Source organism: Zingiber officinale, chromosome 3A (genome assembly GCF_018446385.1).
Source record: "Zingiber officinale cultivar Zhangliang chromosome 3A, Zo_v1.1, whole genome shotgun sequence".
Lineage (NCBI taxonomy): Eukaryota > Viridiplantae > Streptophyta > Magnoliopsida > Zingiberales > Zingiberaceae > Zingiber > Zingiber officinale.
The window spans coordinates 16,845,961-16,862,076 of NC_055990.1; positions in this window are offsets into that span (position 1 = coordinate 16,845,961).

Here is a 16,116-nt window from a genome sequence, read left to right on the forward strand (position 1 = left end):
GTGTCTAAGTGTATACCATTACTTGACACTAAGTCCATTAATAAGATTATGCCCCTTCCGTTGGGGAAGATCACACGCTCTTAATTAACTTCCTATAGTCATCCAAAATGGAAGTCTATTCTAGTGATCCGCAAACAAGCTCATCCGTTATGAAGGAAGGCACTTCGAGCCAACGCAAGCTTGTTTGCATCACTTACAAACCAAGAATGGAGACCATGGGATTTATTTAAAATCCCTCTCCCACTTAGTTATTTATAAATGAGGAATTTTAACTATGCTAGCCTACTTTACTTGTAAACTAACATGCACACATAATATAAAAGCAATAGAGAAACTAATTTTCAACTATTATGGCTTTTATCTCTAGTTGTCATCCGTGTGTTGTCATCCCAAGCTGCTGCCATATTTGGCCACCGCCACCGGGTCTAGCTGTCTCCATCTTCGCTGCGCCTCTGGTCCTTAGAAGGTTCCACGCTTTGCAAGATTCGATCCGCGACATAAATAGAATTTTACATTTTGATCCTATATTCCATAAAAGGAATGTACATGTATCTAGATCAAAAATAAAATCCTAATAAAACTAAATACAGCTCCTGCTGTATTTGAATACAATCATGCACACACATTTAAATGCCCTTGACATGTCCAAGGGTCCAATCACACACATAATAACTAAAAGCCATAATAGTTGGATCCTGCATCCACAAAGTTAGCACATCCTACTATTAACCTGCCTAAATTATGTATGACATGTGCATAATTAAACTAAATACCAAATACACAGAGGCAAAACCCTAGCTCTGATACCAATTGTTGGTTGCTACTCGGAAAACCTATAGGTTCCACTGTACAAAAATTTTATACAAAGGTCTGAACCTTTTCCTAGCTACCATGTGTTCTTTTAAATTAAATTTTGGATCGCCTGCGGAACTTAACACGTTTGATCCAAAACTTAATCTATTTGTTCTTTTAGGTTTTGACTTGGATCTCCTGCGAAACTTTACACGTTCGACCCAAGTCTCCTTAAGTTATTAATTCCATTAAATATTAATTTCCATAATTGGTTCCCAGTACTGACGTGGCGAGGCACATGGCCTTCTTGGATATGGGAGCAACCACCACCGACTAGACAAAACCTTTTATAGAAAGCTAATATTTAATTTCCTAAAATAACTTTAGGTTAACCAAAGAGAACAATCAAATCACAAGGAAAAGAAAAAACAAAAGAACACAGCATCGAAAAAACATATTCAAAATTCTAGAACGTAAGCCTCTTGTATTTGGTATTATTTCCATAAATAACTAGCATGATGCGGAAATAAAAATTACTAGTTATACCTTGTAGAAAAACCTCTTGATCTTCTACCGTATTCCTCTTCTAACCTCGGACGTTGTGTGGGCAACGATCTACCGAGATGAGAAACCACCAACCACCTTCTTCTCCTCCAAGCAAGGTTCGGCCACAAAGGAAAACTTCACCAAGGAGAAAAACCAAAATACTAACCAAGCTCCAAGAGATGCTAGCTTTCTCTCCTTCTTCTTCTTCTTCTCCAAGTAGTATCCGGCCACCACAAGAGCTCCAAGGGAAGAGAGAGGTTCGGCCACCACAAGAGGAAGAGAGGGAGAGGATGGCCGGCCACACCAAGGAACAAAAGAGGGAGAGAAAATAATAGAGGTTATCTCTTGAAGGCACCCTCACCCCTTCTTTTATATTCCTTGGCCTAGGCAAATTAGGAAATTTAATTACAATAAAATTTCCTCAATTTCCTTGACATGATTTTATTGTGAAAAATAAAATAAAATTTCCCAAATTAAAACCAATGGCCGGCCACATCAATGAAGGAAAAAATTAGACAAGTTTTAATCAACAATTAAAACTTCCTAATTTGTTTCCGGAAATTTTTTTTAAAAAAAATTCTCTTTAAAATCTCTTCATGGTTGATAAAAGGAAATTTCTATAATTTTAATTTTATCAACATGTGAATAATTTTTAAAGAGAAAATAAAACATCTCTCCAATCTACAAATAAGGAAAGAGATCTAATCTCTTTCTTTAATCTTTTGTAGATCTTTTACAAGAGAGATATTTTAATTTTAATTCTCTTTAAATTATATCTTCCACATAATAATAAAAATTAAAATTAAATTTCTTTTTTAATTTAATTTGGCCGGCCCTACTAGCTTGGGTTCAAGCTAGGGCCGGCCACCCAATTTTATACCTAGGTCGGCCCTAAGCTAGCTTGGCCGGCCCCTATTGGGTGGGTATAGAAGGTGGGTATAGATGGGTATAGAACTCTATAAATAAGAGGCTACGATAGGGACCGAGAGGAGGAATTGGTTTTGGTCTCCCAATAAAATTAAGCATCCCGTGTCCGAACACACACTTAATTTTATCAATGATAATTCATTCCACTAGAGAACTATCATTGAACTACCGCACCAATCCCAAATTACATTTTTGGGCTCCTTCTTATTATGAGTGTGTTAGTCTCCCTGTGTTTAAGATATCGAATGTCCATTAATTAAGTGAGTTACTGACAACTCATTTAATTAATATCTAAGTCCAAGAGTAGTACCACTCAACCTTATTATCATGTCGGACTAAGTCCACCTGCAGGGTTTAACATGACAATCTTTATGAGCTCCTCTTGAGGACATTCTCAACCTAGTATCTCTAGGACACAGTTTCCTTCTATAATCAACAACACACACTATAAGTGATATCATTTCCCAACTTATCGGGCTTATTGATTCATCGAACTAAATCTCACCCATTGATAAATTAAAGAAATAAATATCAAATATATGTGCTTGTTATTATATCAGGATTAAGAGCACACACTTCCATAATAACCGAGGTCTTTGTTTCTTTATAAAATCAGTATAAAAGAAACGACCTCAAATGGTCCTACTCAATACACTCTAAGTGTACTAGTGTAATTATACAGTCAAGATAAACTGATACCTAATTACACTACGACCTTCTAATGGTTTGTTCCTTTCCATTTTGGTCATGAGCTACTGTTTATAATTTATAAGGTACTGATAACATTATCTTCTGCATATGACACCACATGCTATGTTATCTACAATATAAATTAATTGAACAACTACAAACAAATGTAGATAAATTGACCAAATGTGATTCTTTATTTAACATGAATGTTTACAAAGCTTAGGCTTTCAGTATACACTCCAACAGTAAGAATGCTAAATATTATGAAAAATTGATATCACAAATGATTTTTTGACTTTAGTCGTAGATAAGGTTTGGGGATTGACAGATTATTGTTTCAACTAGAACTTATGACTAAGATCGAAATTTTCAAATATGAATTCATTTTTTGCTCATAAAACTCAAATTTTAGATTTTATATTGTGAAATCAAAATGTACTAATGTTTGAATTTTTTGAAAATGACCCCTCCTACTTTAAAATCCTTGCTACGCTATTGTCCATAGTTATTATAAAGTATAGAAGTTACTCTGTAATTGCTATCGTATGTTTAGGATTTAGAGTTGACGGTTTAATTTAATAAAGCGAAATAAAGAATTTTCTATGTTTTAATCAAAATCATTTTATTGTTAGGACACTTAGGGAGCTAGAGGAGGGATGATTAGCTTCAATCACTTCGTTGATGATGATTTATAGTGGAAACTTGAAGCAATTCTAACATCCTTGTTTTACTTGGTATCCACCTCCTTGAGATAACTAATCCAAATGTCCACTCTCCTCATTCATAGTACACTATGAAAACCTCCTTCTAAGAGATGAAAAAGTCTCATACAAGCAAATACGAGAAATACAACAAGAAATGTAGCAAGAACATGGAAATAAACACAACAATGAACAACCTTTACAGGATCTCTTGTTGTTGTAGATTGCTTATTGATACTTGGAAAGTACAACAACACTTATCTCTAAGAAACTACAAGAACTGACAATGAAGAGCGGAGAAGAAGAGATTGCATTTGAATCTTCATGAAACCTTTATATCACATGAATTAGGGCTCCCAATTAGCCTTACCCTCAATAATTACCACGTCATATCCGAGCAAATTTAGCTGTCCAAACTTCGCAATAACTCTTTTCTACTTCTCCCAATCGATCACCTGATCGATTCACTTCGGCTGAATCGATTACCTAATCGATTCACCAAGCCTTGTTTCTCACAACAAATCTCTCAATCGATTGAGCACCTTCCAATCGATTCAGTTTCGCAAGAAAGCTTCTCCTAATTGATTTGGAAAGTCACTGTCCACTCGCGTTTTCTCCCAATCGATCACGCTCTAACAAGGAAACTACCGTGTTTCACAAAAAACTCCTCTTAATCAATCAACTGATTGGTCAAGAACCCACTGTTTGTCGCAAACTTCTTCTCCCAATCAATTACCTAATTGATTAGGATTGACCTTGATTGATTGTCCAATCAATCCGAGCCTTTAATCAATCCAAGCCCTTTCTATTTCATGAAGAAAAGCTACCAATTGATCACCTGATAGATTGGTGCAGCACTTGATCGATTACCCAATCGATCCAAACGCCTTCTGCTTCATGAAGAAAGACTCCCAATTGATCACATGATCGATTAGCTTTGGTTCAATCGATTAACCAACCCTAACTTGCTTAACCTAAGTCTAGGATTCCCTTGCCCAAACTTTAGTTAACCATGCCCTATTGAGATTCTTCACCAAGTGTTTGGTCAACTTTTTTGACCCTCTTGGACTTTCTCTTGTGTCAACTTCTTGTTAGACTTCTGATCACCAAGTGTAGTGTTTCTTGACCCACTTTAATTTTTCACTTGCATAATCTCAGTTAAGACTTTCCTTTGTCAATGTGCAGTCCTCTTTGACTCACTTGGACTTTCCTTTGCCTAACCACAATTAAGACTTTCCTTTGCTAATATACGGTCCTCCTTGATCTACTTGAATTTTTTTTGCCAACGTGTGGTCCTACTTGACTCACTTGGACTTTCCTTTGTCTGACCGCAGTTAGGACTTTCATTTACCAACGTGCAATCCTGCTTGACTCACGTAGAATTTCCTTTTGCCTAACCCTTGAGTTAGGACTTTACCTTTCCTAATCTCCAGTTAGACTTACCCCTTGCCTAACCCTTAATTAGGAATTTTTTTATTACCTAACCTCAAGTTAAGACTTCCCAAATCAAGTATCTGGTCTTCCATGACCTACTTGACTTCTCTCTCACACATTGTCAAGTATTCGGTCAACTTTGACTTACTTGACTTCTCTCTCACACATTGTTAAGTATCTGGTCAACTTTAATCTATTTGACCTCTTATCACATATCAAACATATTGTCCAATATTGAAACTCAAGTTTGAATCCACTTGAGCATAGTTAAACTGGTCAACCTTGATCCAAGGACAATTACATCAAACAATCTCCCAACATGTATAGCAGTTGTAGAAGCTACTAAATAATTGTTACAATACTACAACAGTATTGTATTAGGTGTTGCATTGTAACGCCCGAAAAATTCTCAAACTTGCATTATAAATATTCTATGATTTTTCTGGAATTTTTAGATATTTTTCCGGAATTTTTCGAGTAGCGGAAGCAGCAAAAATAATTAGAACCGCAAAATAGCTTAGGCGGGAATCGAACCCGAGACCTATGGCTTAGGGATAATGTTGGGAACCAGTTGAACCCAGCAGGGCCGTGCTAAGAGGAAAGGGAACCAATAAAATTTATATTGGAGTTGGGCGAATTAAGTCTTTAATATAAATAGGAAAATTAATAGGGTGAAGAGTTATTGGATTTTTACCGTGACCTATTCCTCACCCTAGCCCTCACGCCGACTCCTCCTTCTCCTCTTCCTCACGCACGGCACACCAAGCCCCCCCAAGGGCCAAGGGATCATCTTCCGGCGACGACTCCAACACGAAAGAGGTTCTTCTCCGCGAGAGGAACGCGAAGACGTGAGCGGATCGTCGAGAAGGTCATCTCCACCGGAATTCTAGCGAATAGAATCGTAAGAAATTACGAATAGGAGGTAAGAAACCCCTCACCTGCAGTATAATAGCTTCCGTTTGAGTTTTTATGCTTTAGTTAGGATGTATGCAGATTTTTATCGATATCTAGGGTGTATTTAACTCTCTTCGCAGATTAGGGATTTAGTTGAGCACCTCTAGATGGGTCGGACACGTTTTCCCTCTTCAGATAGGAGGTTAGACGTTGTCGGGTGCCTAGAGGTGGTCTTCCTAATAGGGAGAAGAGTTAGAGCATCCTAGGTGCTCGATTAAATGTCTAACTCAGTAATAGACAGTTTAATTAACTGATTAAATGCACTTGAAGCATTTAAAACAGCAAATTAGTTTTATTTCAGCTTATGTAGGACTACAGTCCCATGGGTGGGCTCCCACAGTAGCCTCTAGGTTCAGACAACCTAGTTCTAGGTTCAGATAACCTAGATTCAGCAAAATAAGTATATAGCATTCAGTATTTTACTTTCAGCAGTGGTACTGTACTGGATTAGATATCCACTGGGCTGGACTCCCATAGTCGTCCCTAGGTTTAGCTAACCTAGTAAACCCTACTAGATTCGGAACTTGCAATCCCGGGTTTAGATAGGGATGCGTGCACAGCAAGTACAGTTGTCGGGCCCCTCAGCAGCATGTTTAGTATTTTCACTTATTATATGTATAGCTTTTCAAATTCACAATCAGTTATGTAAGTTCAGCTTAGTTTCAGTACCAGCTCAGTTAGTTTAGTACAGTTCATGATCAGCTTAGTTCAGTTCCATGATTGGTATTCAGTTTCAGTTTTCATGCTCAACTCTATTTTTGCAAGTATGATTGCCATGCTCAGTTTCTGTTTATATGAATAAATGTCATGCTATGCCATGATCAGCACCTACTTTCCAACAGCATGTTTTTAAAACATATCTGCATCGTATGCATGTTTTTGTGAGGTAGATGGTTTCTTACTAAGCTTTTTAGCTTACAGATGCTACTTTTCTTATACTGCAGATACAGGTAAAAGAAAAATGGACTAGTGGAGGCTAGAGGGCAATGCAGATCAAGATGTGTGTGGGAGGAACCTGGAATAAAGATCTGAGGGATCTAGCAAGTTTATCTTACGTTTTAGAATATTTAGCAAGTTAACTGCCTTACAACTTTAGAGAGTTATCTATCAGAATATTGCTAGTTGTTTTTCTGCACTTAGCGTGGTTACTTGTCATGAAGTAATGAATCATATCTCACATCATGTTTAGTATGTTAGCCATTACCTAGTAGAATGTTCATTTAGCTTTTATAGTGTTGTATAATGATTTTGGCACGCATCAGTGCTTATATCAGAGTTTCTGATACGAAATCAGAAACCCCTGATCGGTCAGCAGATCGATCAGGGGGTCTCGGATCGGTCGGTAGACCGATCAGGGAGCTGGTTTCGGCAGTCCTAACTCTCTGTTCGCAGCTGGATCGTTCGGCAGATCGATCCAGCCGCGAACTGAAAGAATCCCGATAGTTGGATCGCGAACAGCACACCACTGATCGGTCAGCTGACCGATCAGTGAGCCACTGGATCGGTCAGTCTGACAGATCAGTGAGGTCCTGGATCGGTCGGCAGACCGATCCAGGTGCGTACAGAAACTCTAGTGAATCATGGATCGATCAGTCGACCGATCCAAAGGTTCTTCCCCGTGTCAGTGTTAGTGGACCGGTCCGTGGACCGATCAGAAGTCCGGTATCAGTGGTAAATACCCCCCTAGCATGTGTACAATTATTAGGTACATGTAGAACATTCAGTTTCAGCGTTCTCAGCAATTAGATTAGCAAAATTTTAATAAACCCAGTTTTTTGCACAGCATATAGACAGCAGAAATTGTAGCGACCGACCTTACAGCCAGTACCCAGAAGGTGGGTCGTTACAGAGTGGTATCAGAGCAGAATTCCATACTTCCTACACACACATCAGCATTGAACCTGCAGCTTTCAAGTAAGAATACCTCTACTTTATTTATGCTTCTTGTTTTGTTATTACAGTTCATGTTTATATGTCTACTGCTTATTAGTATGTGATAGCTTTTAAACATGACATTAGTAGTTATATAACTGTGATTACATTAGTTATGTTATGTTCTCTATGTCTTTAGAAATGGCACGGGGGCGCCCAGCTAGAAGGGCATTAGCTACTGAGCCCCAGCAAGAGGCAGACAGTTCAGTGCCTCCTCCAGACCTTACAGCATTAGTGGCTCAGTTACAGCAGCTAGCTACATATGTTCTCTATGTCTTTAGAAATGGCACGAGGACGCCCAGCTAGAAGGGCACTAGCTACTGAGCCCCAGCAAGAGGCAGGCAGTTCAGTGCCTCCTCCAGACCTTACAGCATTAGTGGCTCAGTTACAGCAGCAGCTAGCTGAACAACAACAGGAAATAGCCACCTTAAAGGCTAACCAGCAGAATACCCCCATAGTCACCCCGGAACCGAATTTGACGACTCCGGTAGTCTTAGAGGTTCCACCAGCTCAGCCTACAGCACCAGCACCAGCACCGCCATTACGAAGAGTCACTGATTTCGATCGGGGAGCGGGTCAAGCCAGAGAACTTCTCGGGCACTAGTGAACCATGGGATGCACAAGGCTGGTTCAAAAACACTGGAGAACACGATGGAGCTTCTGGGCCAGAACACGAGAAGGTGAAATGTGCCTCCTTCTCGACAGGAGACGCACGCATGTGGTGGGAGAGGATCGAGCAAGCGCCTTGTGAACCGGATGTCATGGGCTGACTTCGAGGAGTTCTTGAGGAGTTCTTCCACATACGGGTTATGAACCGCCACTACGACGAGTTCGAGTTTCGTCGGGGCAACCTTTCGATTGAGGCGTGAAGAAATTCAACAGTTGGCTCGTCGTGCCCGAGCTAGTCGGCCAGAGAAGGAGCGAATCCGGTTGATGCTCAAGATGCCGAGGCCGGAGATAGCAGTGAACGTGGTGGTGGCATACATAGGCCACAAACCACGGAGGAGCTAGTGGGCGGTGCCTTGACCACGGAGTTTTACCGAACAGCATAAAGCGGCAAAAGCAAGTCTCCTCAGAGTCCAAAGGCCAAGGAAACTCTCACACTCAATAACTGGAAAGGGAACTCCAACAGCAAGCGCAGATCGGAAGTGACCCAAAAGGAGGACCATCTAGCAAGCAACCCGGTTATCCAAAGTGTGCTACTTGTGGGAAATTCCACCAGGGGTTTATCGCGCACACGAGGATTTTTGAATGTGGACAAGAAGGGCACATGACTAAGCGTGGCCGAACAAGACCGGTCTTCCTCGGCCACAGCAGATTCAGTATGCAGGCCAGCCAGCTCAGTTATACCAGATGCAGCCGCTCTAGAAGGTCCACTTATCGGCCAGGGCAGATTAGAAGCTCCTCCAGCGATGGCGAATGCGAGGATCTACTCACTCACGAGAGGGCGTAGCAATGCCTCGGCGGTTGTCACAGTCGGTTAGCATTTTTCAAGATAGTCTACTTTCTGTTTGATCTTGGGCAACCCATTCATATATAGCAGGATGTTCTCCGAAAAGTTAGAAATACCCTCGAAGTACTCAGTTTTTGACGGCACTACCTTCAGGAGAGATCATGGCATCCACGCACTGGCTCTCGGTCATTATAGCAGACAGAGAGCTCTTTTGTGATCCGATAGTGCTAGAGATGACCGACTATGACGTTATCTTTGGAATGGACTTTACGATCAAGTGCGGTGCTACCATAGAGTGCAGTAAACAGAAAGTCATCTTCAAGCGGCAGTGCAATTTGAATATAGCGGGAACCAAAGAGGCCAAGAAGTTTCTCTCAGCTATGAAAGCACGAAGCTTATTGGATTCGGGATGTCAGGATTCCTAGCACATGCAATCAGCCAGCCAGGACAAGAACCAACAGCTAGCGAGAGGTTCGAGTCGTATGTGACTACCTGAAAGTGTTTCCAGAAGAGTTGCCAGACAGGGAGATTGACTTTGAGATAGAGCTTATTCCCGGTACAAATCCTATCTCCAAAGCGCCTTATCGCATGGCTCAAGCAGAACTGAAGGAACTTCATGAGCAACTACAGGGTTTTATACGCCCGAGTCACTCACCATGGGGAGCGTCTGTATTGTTCGTGAAGAAGAAGGATGGAAGCATGCGGTTGTGCATAGACTACTGAAACCAAGTCACGATCAAGAATAGTATCCCTTCCCGGAATCGATGACCCGACCAGGTGAAGGGAGCAGCGGTGTTCTCTAAGATAGATCTCGGATCGGTTATCGTCGGTGAAGGTTAAAGAGGGATATACCCAAGACAGATTGAGGACCAGATACGGACACTACGAGTTCGTAGTCATGCCCTTTGGTGTGACCGATGCTCCAGCTACATTCATCATGAACAGAGTATTTAGGGAATATTTAGATAAGTTTGTTATTGTGTTTATCGATGACATTCTTATCTACTAGAACTCGGGAAGAACACTCGAACACACGAAACTAGTATTGCGACCCTTTAGCGTAACCGACTATCGCCAAGTTCACGAAATGTGAATTTTGGCTAGATCAGTGTCCTTCCCAGGTCACATCATCTCAAAGGATGGTATTATGGTAGATCCCGGAAAAATAGAAGCGGTAAATAACTGGAAGAGACCTAAGAACGCAAGTGAAATCAGAGTACGGGATTAGCACGAGAAAGTTTGTAGAGGACTTCTCGGATAGCCTCCCAGCGGCTCTCACGGAAAAGAGCGAAAATTTCGGTGGACGGAGGGTGAGAACAGCAATGAGCTCAAAAGGAGATTGACCAGGTTCCCATTTTGGCTCTACCAGGCGACACCGACATCTACAGTGATGCCTCTAATTTGGGACTAGGAGCAGTACTGATGCAAAACGGCAAGGTGATCGCCTATGCCTCCAGACAACTCAAGGATTATGAGAAGAATTACCCTACTCATGACCTTGAGCTTGCAGCAGTAGTGTTCGCTCTCAAAATTTGGAGACATTATAAATATATGGAGCTCAGTGCAGAGTGTATACAGATCATCAGAGTCTGAAGTACTTCTTCACTCAGAAGGATCTGAATATGCGACAGCGCAGATGGCTTGAGCTGGTCAAAGACTACGATATAGACATCCTCTACCATCCAGGGAAAGCCAATAAGGTAGCAGATGCACTTAGCAGAAAATTCAGTGCTACCTTATTATCTCTTACAGCCATGTCACCGCCCCTACAGAAGGAAATCGTAGATTTCGGTCTCGAACTCATCGTTGGACAGCTCTCTACTATGACCTTAGAGTCTACCTTGTTTGGTGATATTCAGTCAGCTCAGGAGCAGGACCCTGAAATTCAGAAAATCAAGCAAGAGCTAGCAGAATCAGAAAGTGGAGAATTCAGAGTGTCCGATAGCGGAGTGTTGTACTTTGGTGACAGACTCTGTGTTCCAGATCAGAAGGAGCTACGGAGACAGATTTTAGATGAGGCTCACAGGACTCCCTATGCGATGCATCCAGGTTCCACCAAAATGTATCAAGACCTGAAGAAACGTTTTTGGTGGCCCGGGATGAAGCGAGACATCGCCAGATATGTTAGCATCTGTCTCACCTGTCAGAGGGTCAAGGCAGAACATCAGCGACCAGGAGGAGTTCTACAGCCTATACAGATTTCAGAATGGAAGTGGGAGGATATCTCTATGGATTTCATAGTGGGACTGCCCAGAACCACGAATGGTTTTGACGTCATCTGGGTAATAGTCGACAGGTTGACTAAATCAGCCCACTTTTTAGCTATCAAGATATCCTACTTCATGGAGAAGCTAGCTCAGTTGTATCTACAGGAGATCGTCAGACTTCATAGAGTCCCACGTACCATTATTTCAGACAGAGACAGCAGGTTTACATCATACTTCTGGGAGTGTGTACAGTCAGCATTGGGCACTAAGTTGAAGTTCAGCACAGCATTCCATCCTCAGACAGATGGTCAGACGGAGCGAGTAAACCAGGTACTCGAAGATATGCTCCGAGCGTGTGCCCTAGACTTCAAGGGAAGTTGGTGCAAATATCTGAGCTTAGTAGAATTTGCATACAACAACAGCTATCAGGCCACGATCGGCATGGCACCTTATGAGGCTCTCTATGGGCGGAGGTGTAGATCTCCAATCTGCTGGTATGAGAGTGGTGAACAGAAAGAACTAGAGCTTCAGACAGATCTAGTAGCAGATACCACAGCAGCTATACAGCAGATCCGCCAGAGGATAGAGACAGCTCAGAGCCGCCAGAAGAGCTATGCTGATACACGGCGCAGACCCTTAGAGTTTTCAGTTGGGGATTCAGTGTTCCTCAGAGTAGCTCCCATGAAAGGAGTAATGCGTTTTGGGAAGAAGGGCAAGCTAAGTCCCAGATACGTGGGACCATACCTTATCGCTAGAAGAGTGGGCAAGGTAGCATATGAGCTAGAGCTACCTCAGGAAATGTCAGCTATCCACAATGTATTTCACGTCTCTATGCTGAAGAAGCATATCCCAGATGCCACCCAGGTGATTGAGCCCCAGTCGGTACAAGTCCGCGAAGATCTCAGCTATGATAGTCGGCCTATTCAGATAATAGACCGAGCAGTTAAGAAATTACGGAACAAGGAAGTACCATTAGTCAAAGTCATTTGGCACAGTCACACAGCAGAAGAGGCAACTTGGGAGATAGAAGCCAGCATGAGACAGAAGTACCCAGAGTTGTTCTAAGTTCGAGGACGAACTTTTTATAAGGTATGGGGGATTATAACACCCGAAAAATTCTCAAACTTGCATTATAAATATTCTATGATTTTTCTGGAATTTTTAGATATTTTTCCAGAATTTTTCGAGTAGCGGAAGCAGCAAAAATAATTAGAACCGCAAAATAGCTTAGGCGGGAATCGAACCCGAGACCTATGGCTTAGGGATAATGTTGGGAACCAGTTGAACCCAGCAGGGCCGTGCTAAGAGGAAAGGGAACCAATAAAATTTATATTGGAGTTGGGCGAATTAAGTCTTTAATATAAATAGGAAAATTAATAGGGTGAAGAGTTATTGGATTTTTACCGTGACCTATTCCTCACCCTAGCCCTCACGCCGACTCCTCCTTCTCCTCTTCCTCACGCACGACACACCAAGCCCCCCCAAGGGCCAAGGGATCATCTTCCGGCAACGACTCCAACACGAAAGAGGTTCTTCTCCGCGAGAGGAACGCGAAGACGTGAGCGGATCGTCGAGAAGGTCATCTCCACCGGAATTCTAGCGAATAGAATCGTAAGAAATTACGAATAGGAGGTAAGAAACCCCTCACCTGCAGTATAATAGCTTCCGTTTGAGTTTTTATGCTTTAGTTAGGATGTATGCAGATTTTTATCGATATCTAGGGTGTATTTAACTCTCTTCGCAGATTAGGGATTTAGTTGAGCACCTCTAGATGGGCCGGACATGTTTTCCCTCTTCAGATAGGAGGTTAGACGTTGTCGGGTGCCTAGAGGTGGTCTCCCTAATAGGGAGAAGAGTTAGAGCATCCTAGGTGCTCGATTAAAGGTCTAACTCAGTAATAGACAGTTTAATTAACTGATTAAATGCACTAGAAGCATTTAAAACAGCAAATTAGTTTTATTTCAGCTTATGTAGGACTACAGTCCCATGGGTGGGCTCCCACAGTAGCCTCTAGGTTCAGACAACCTAGTTCTAAGTTCAGATAACCTAGATCAGCAAAATAAGTATATAGCATTCAGTATTTTACTTTCAGCAGTGGCACTGTACTGGATTAGATATCCACTGGGCTGGACTCCCATAGTCGTCCCTAGGTTTAGCTAACCTAGTAAACCCTACTAGATTCGGAACTTGCAATCCCGGGTTTAGATAGGGATGCGCGCACAGCAAGTACAGTTGTCGGGCCCCTCAGCAGCATGTTTAGTATTTTCACTTATTATATGTATAGCTTTTCAAATTCACAATCAGTTATGTAAGTTCAGCTTAGTTTCAGTACCAGCTCAGTTAGTTTAGTACAGTTCATGATCAGCTTAGTTCAGTTCCATGATTGGTATTCAGTTTCAGTTTTCATGCTCAGCTCTATTTTTGCAAGTATGATTGCCATGCTCAGTTTCTGTTTATATGAATAAATGCCATGCTATGCCATGATCAGCACCTACTTTCCAACAGCATGTTTTTAAAACATATCTGCATCGTATGCATGTTTTTGTGAGGTAGATGGTTTCTTACTAAGCTTTTTAGCTTACAGATGCTACTTTTCTTATACTGCAGATACAGGTAAAAGAAAAATGGACTAGTGGAGGCTAGAGGGCAATGCAGATCAAGATGTGTGTGGGAGGAACCTGGAATAAAGATCTGAGGGATCTAGCAAGTTTATCTTACGTTTTAGAATATTTAGCAAGTTAACTGCCTTACAACTTTAGAGAGTTATCTATCAGAATATTGCTAGTTGTTTTTCTGCACTTAGCGTGGTTACTTGTCATGAAGTAATGAATCATATCTCACATCATGTTTAGTATGTTAGCCATTACCTAGTAGAATGTTCATTTAGCTTTTATAGTGTTGTATAATGATTTTGGCACGCATCAGTGCTTATATCAGAGTTTCTGATACGAAATCAGAAACCCCTGATCGGTCAGCAGATCGATCAGGGGGTCTCGGATCGGTCAGTAGACCGATCAGGGAGCTGGTTTCGGCAGTCCTAACTCTCTGTTCGCAGCTGGATCGTTCGGCAGATCGATCCAGCCGCGAACTGAAAGAATCCCGATAGTTGGATCGCGAACAGCACACCACTGATCGGTCAGCTGACCGATCAGTGAGCCATTGGATCGGTCAGTCCGACAGATCAGTGAGGTCCTGGATCGGTCGACAGACCGATCCAGGTGCGTACAGAAACTCTAGTGAATCATGGATCGGTCAGTCGACCGATTCAAAGGTTCTTCCCCGTGTTAGTGTTAGTGGACCGGTCCGTGGACCGATCAGAAGTCCGGTATCAGTGGTAAATACCCCCCCCTAGCATGTGTACAATTATTAGGTACATGTAGAACATTCAGTTTCAGCGTTCTCAGCAATTAGATTAGCAAAATTTTAATAAACCCAGTTTTCCGCACAGCATATAGACAGCAGAAATTGTAGCAACCGGCCTTACAGCCAGTACCCAGAAGGTGGGTCGTTACATGCATGTTGTAGCAATTACAAAATAACTTCTATATGTTGTACCAGTTACTCATAACTACTTGCATGTTGTGTTACTGCAATAGGTTATGGGATCGATTTTCAGTGTGTGTGAAATGCATCGCAGATCTCTTAACCCTCATATAAAGGGTTACTATACTTGCATGAAACCCTCTATGATTTACCTCCCATTCAAATCTCATGGGTCAGTCCTGAAGGGGCCCCGAGGTGAAGGTTTTCACCTTTTACTGTAATACAATAGTGTTGTAAATAAACAACAATGTTATAGCAACTATTAGTAACTTCTACACATTGTTGTTGGGAATGTAATTAAAGTCTTATATTGAAAATACATGGAAAATATCATGAGTTTAAAAGATGAATATATGTTCATTGGAAAGAAATATTTTAGGTAGAGCTCAAAAATAAATCTATGAGAGCTTAGGTCCAAAGTGGATAATATCATTGTAGAAAAATGTGAATTCTTTTTGTATTAACAAGTGGTATTATAGTTATATTCTAGACCAGATTATATGTGAGGTGACTTTGAATGAAATTGAGGGGAGACCAAAAGCAGATCAAGAGTGATAGGATACTTGTGGGGAGATCCGGAACAAGTCAAGAGTGACTAAATACTTGCGGGAGGCCCGAAACAAATCAAGAGTGATTGTATATTTGAGGGGAAGTCCGAGCCATGAGTGTAATGATGTTTCTTTGTTTGAATGGAAGATTGTTGGGAATACAATCAAAGTCCACATTAAAAATATATGAAAAAATTATAGATTTAAAAGATGAAAAATGCATTCATTGGAATGAAGATTCAATGAATGAAGACTTTTGAGTAGAACCCAAAAATAAATCTAAGAACTACACAATATCATAATATTTATAGAGCTATATGAATTTTTTTTATGCTAACAATTATAATAACTACCAATAGTTGTTACAGTAACTTGGAATAAAGGGTATT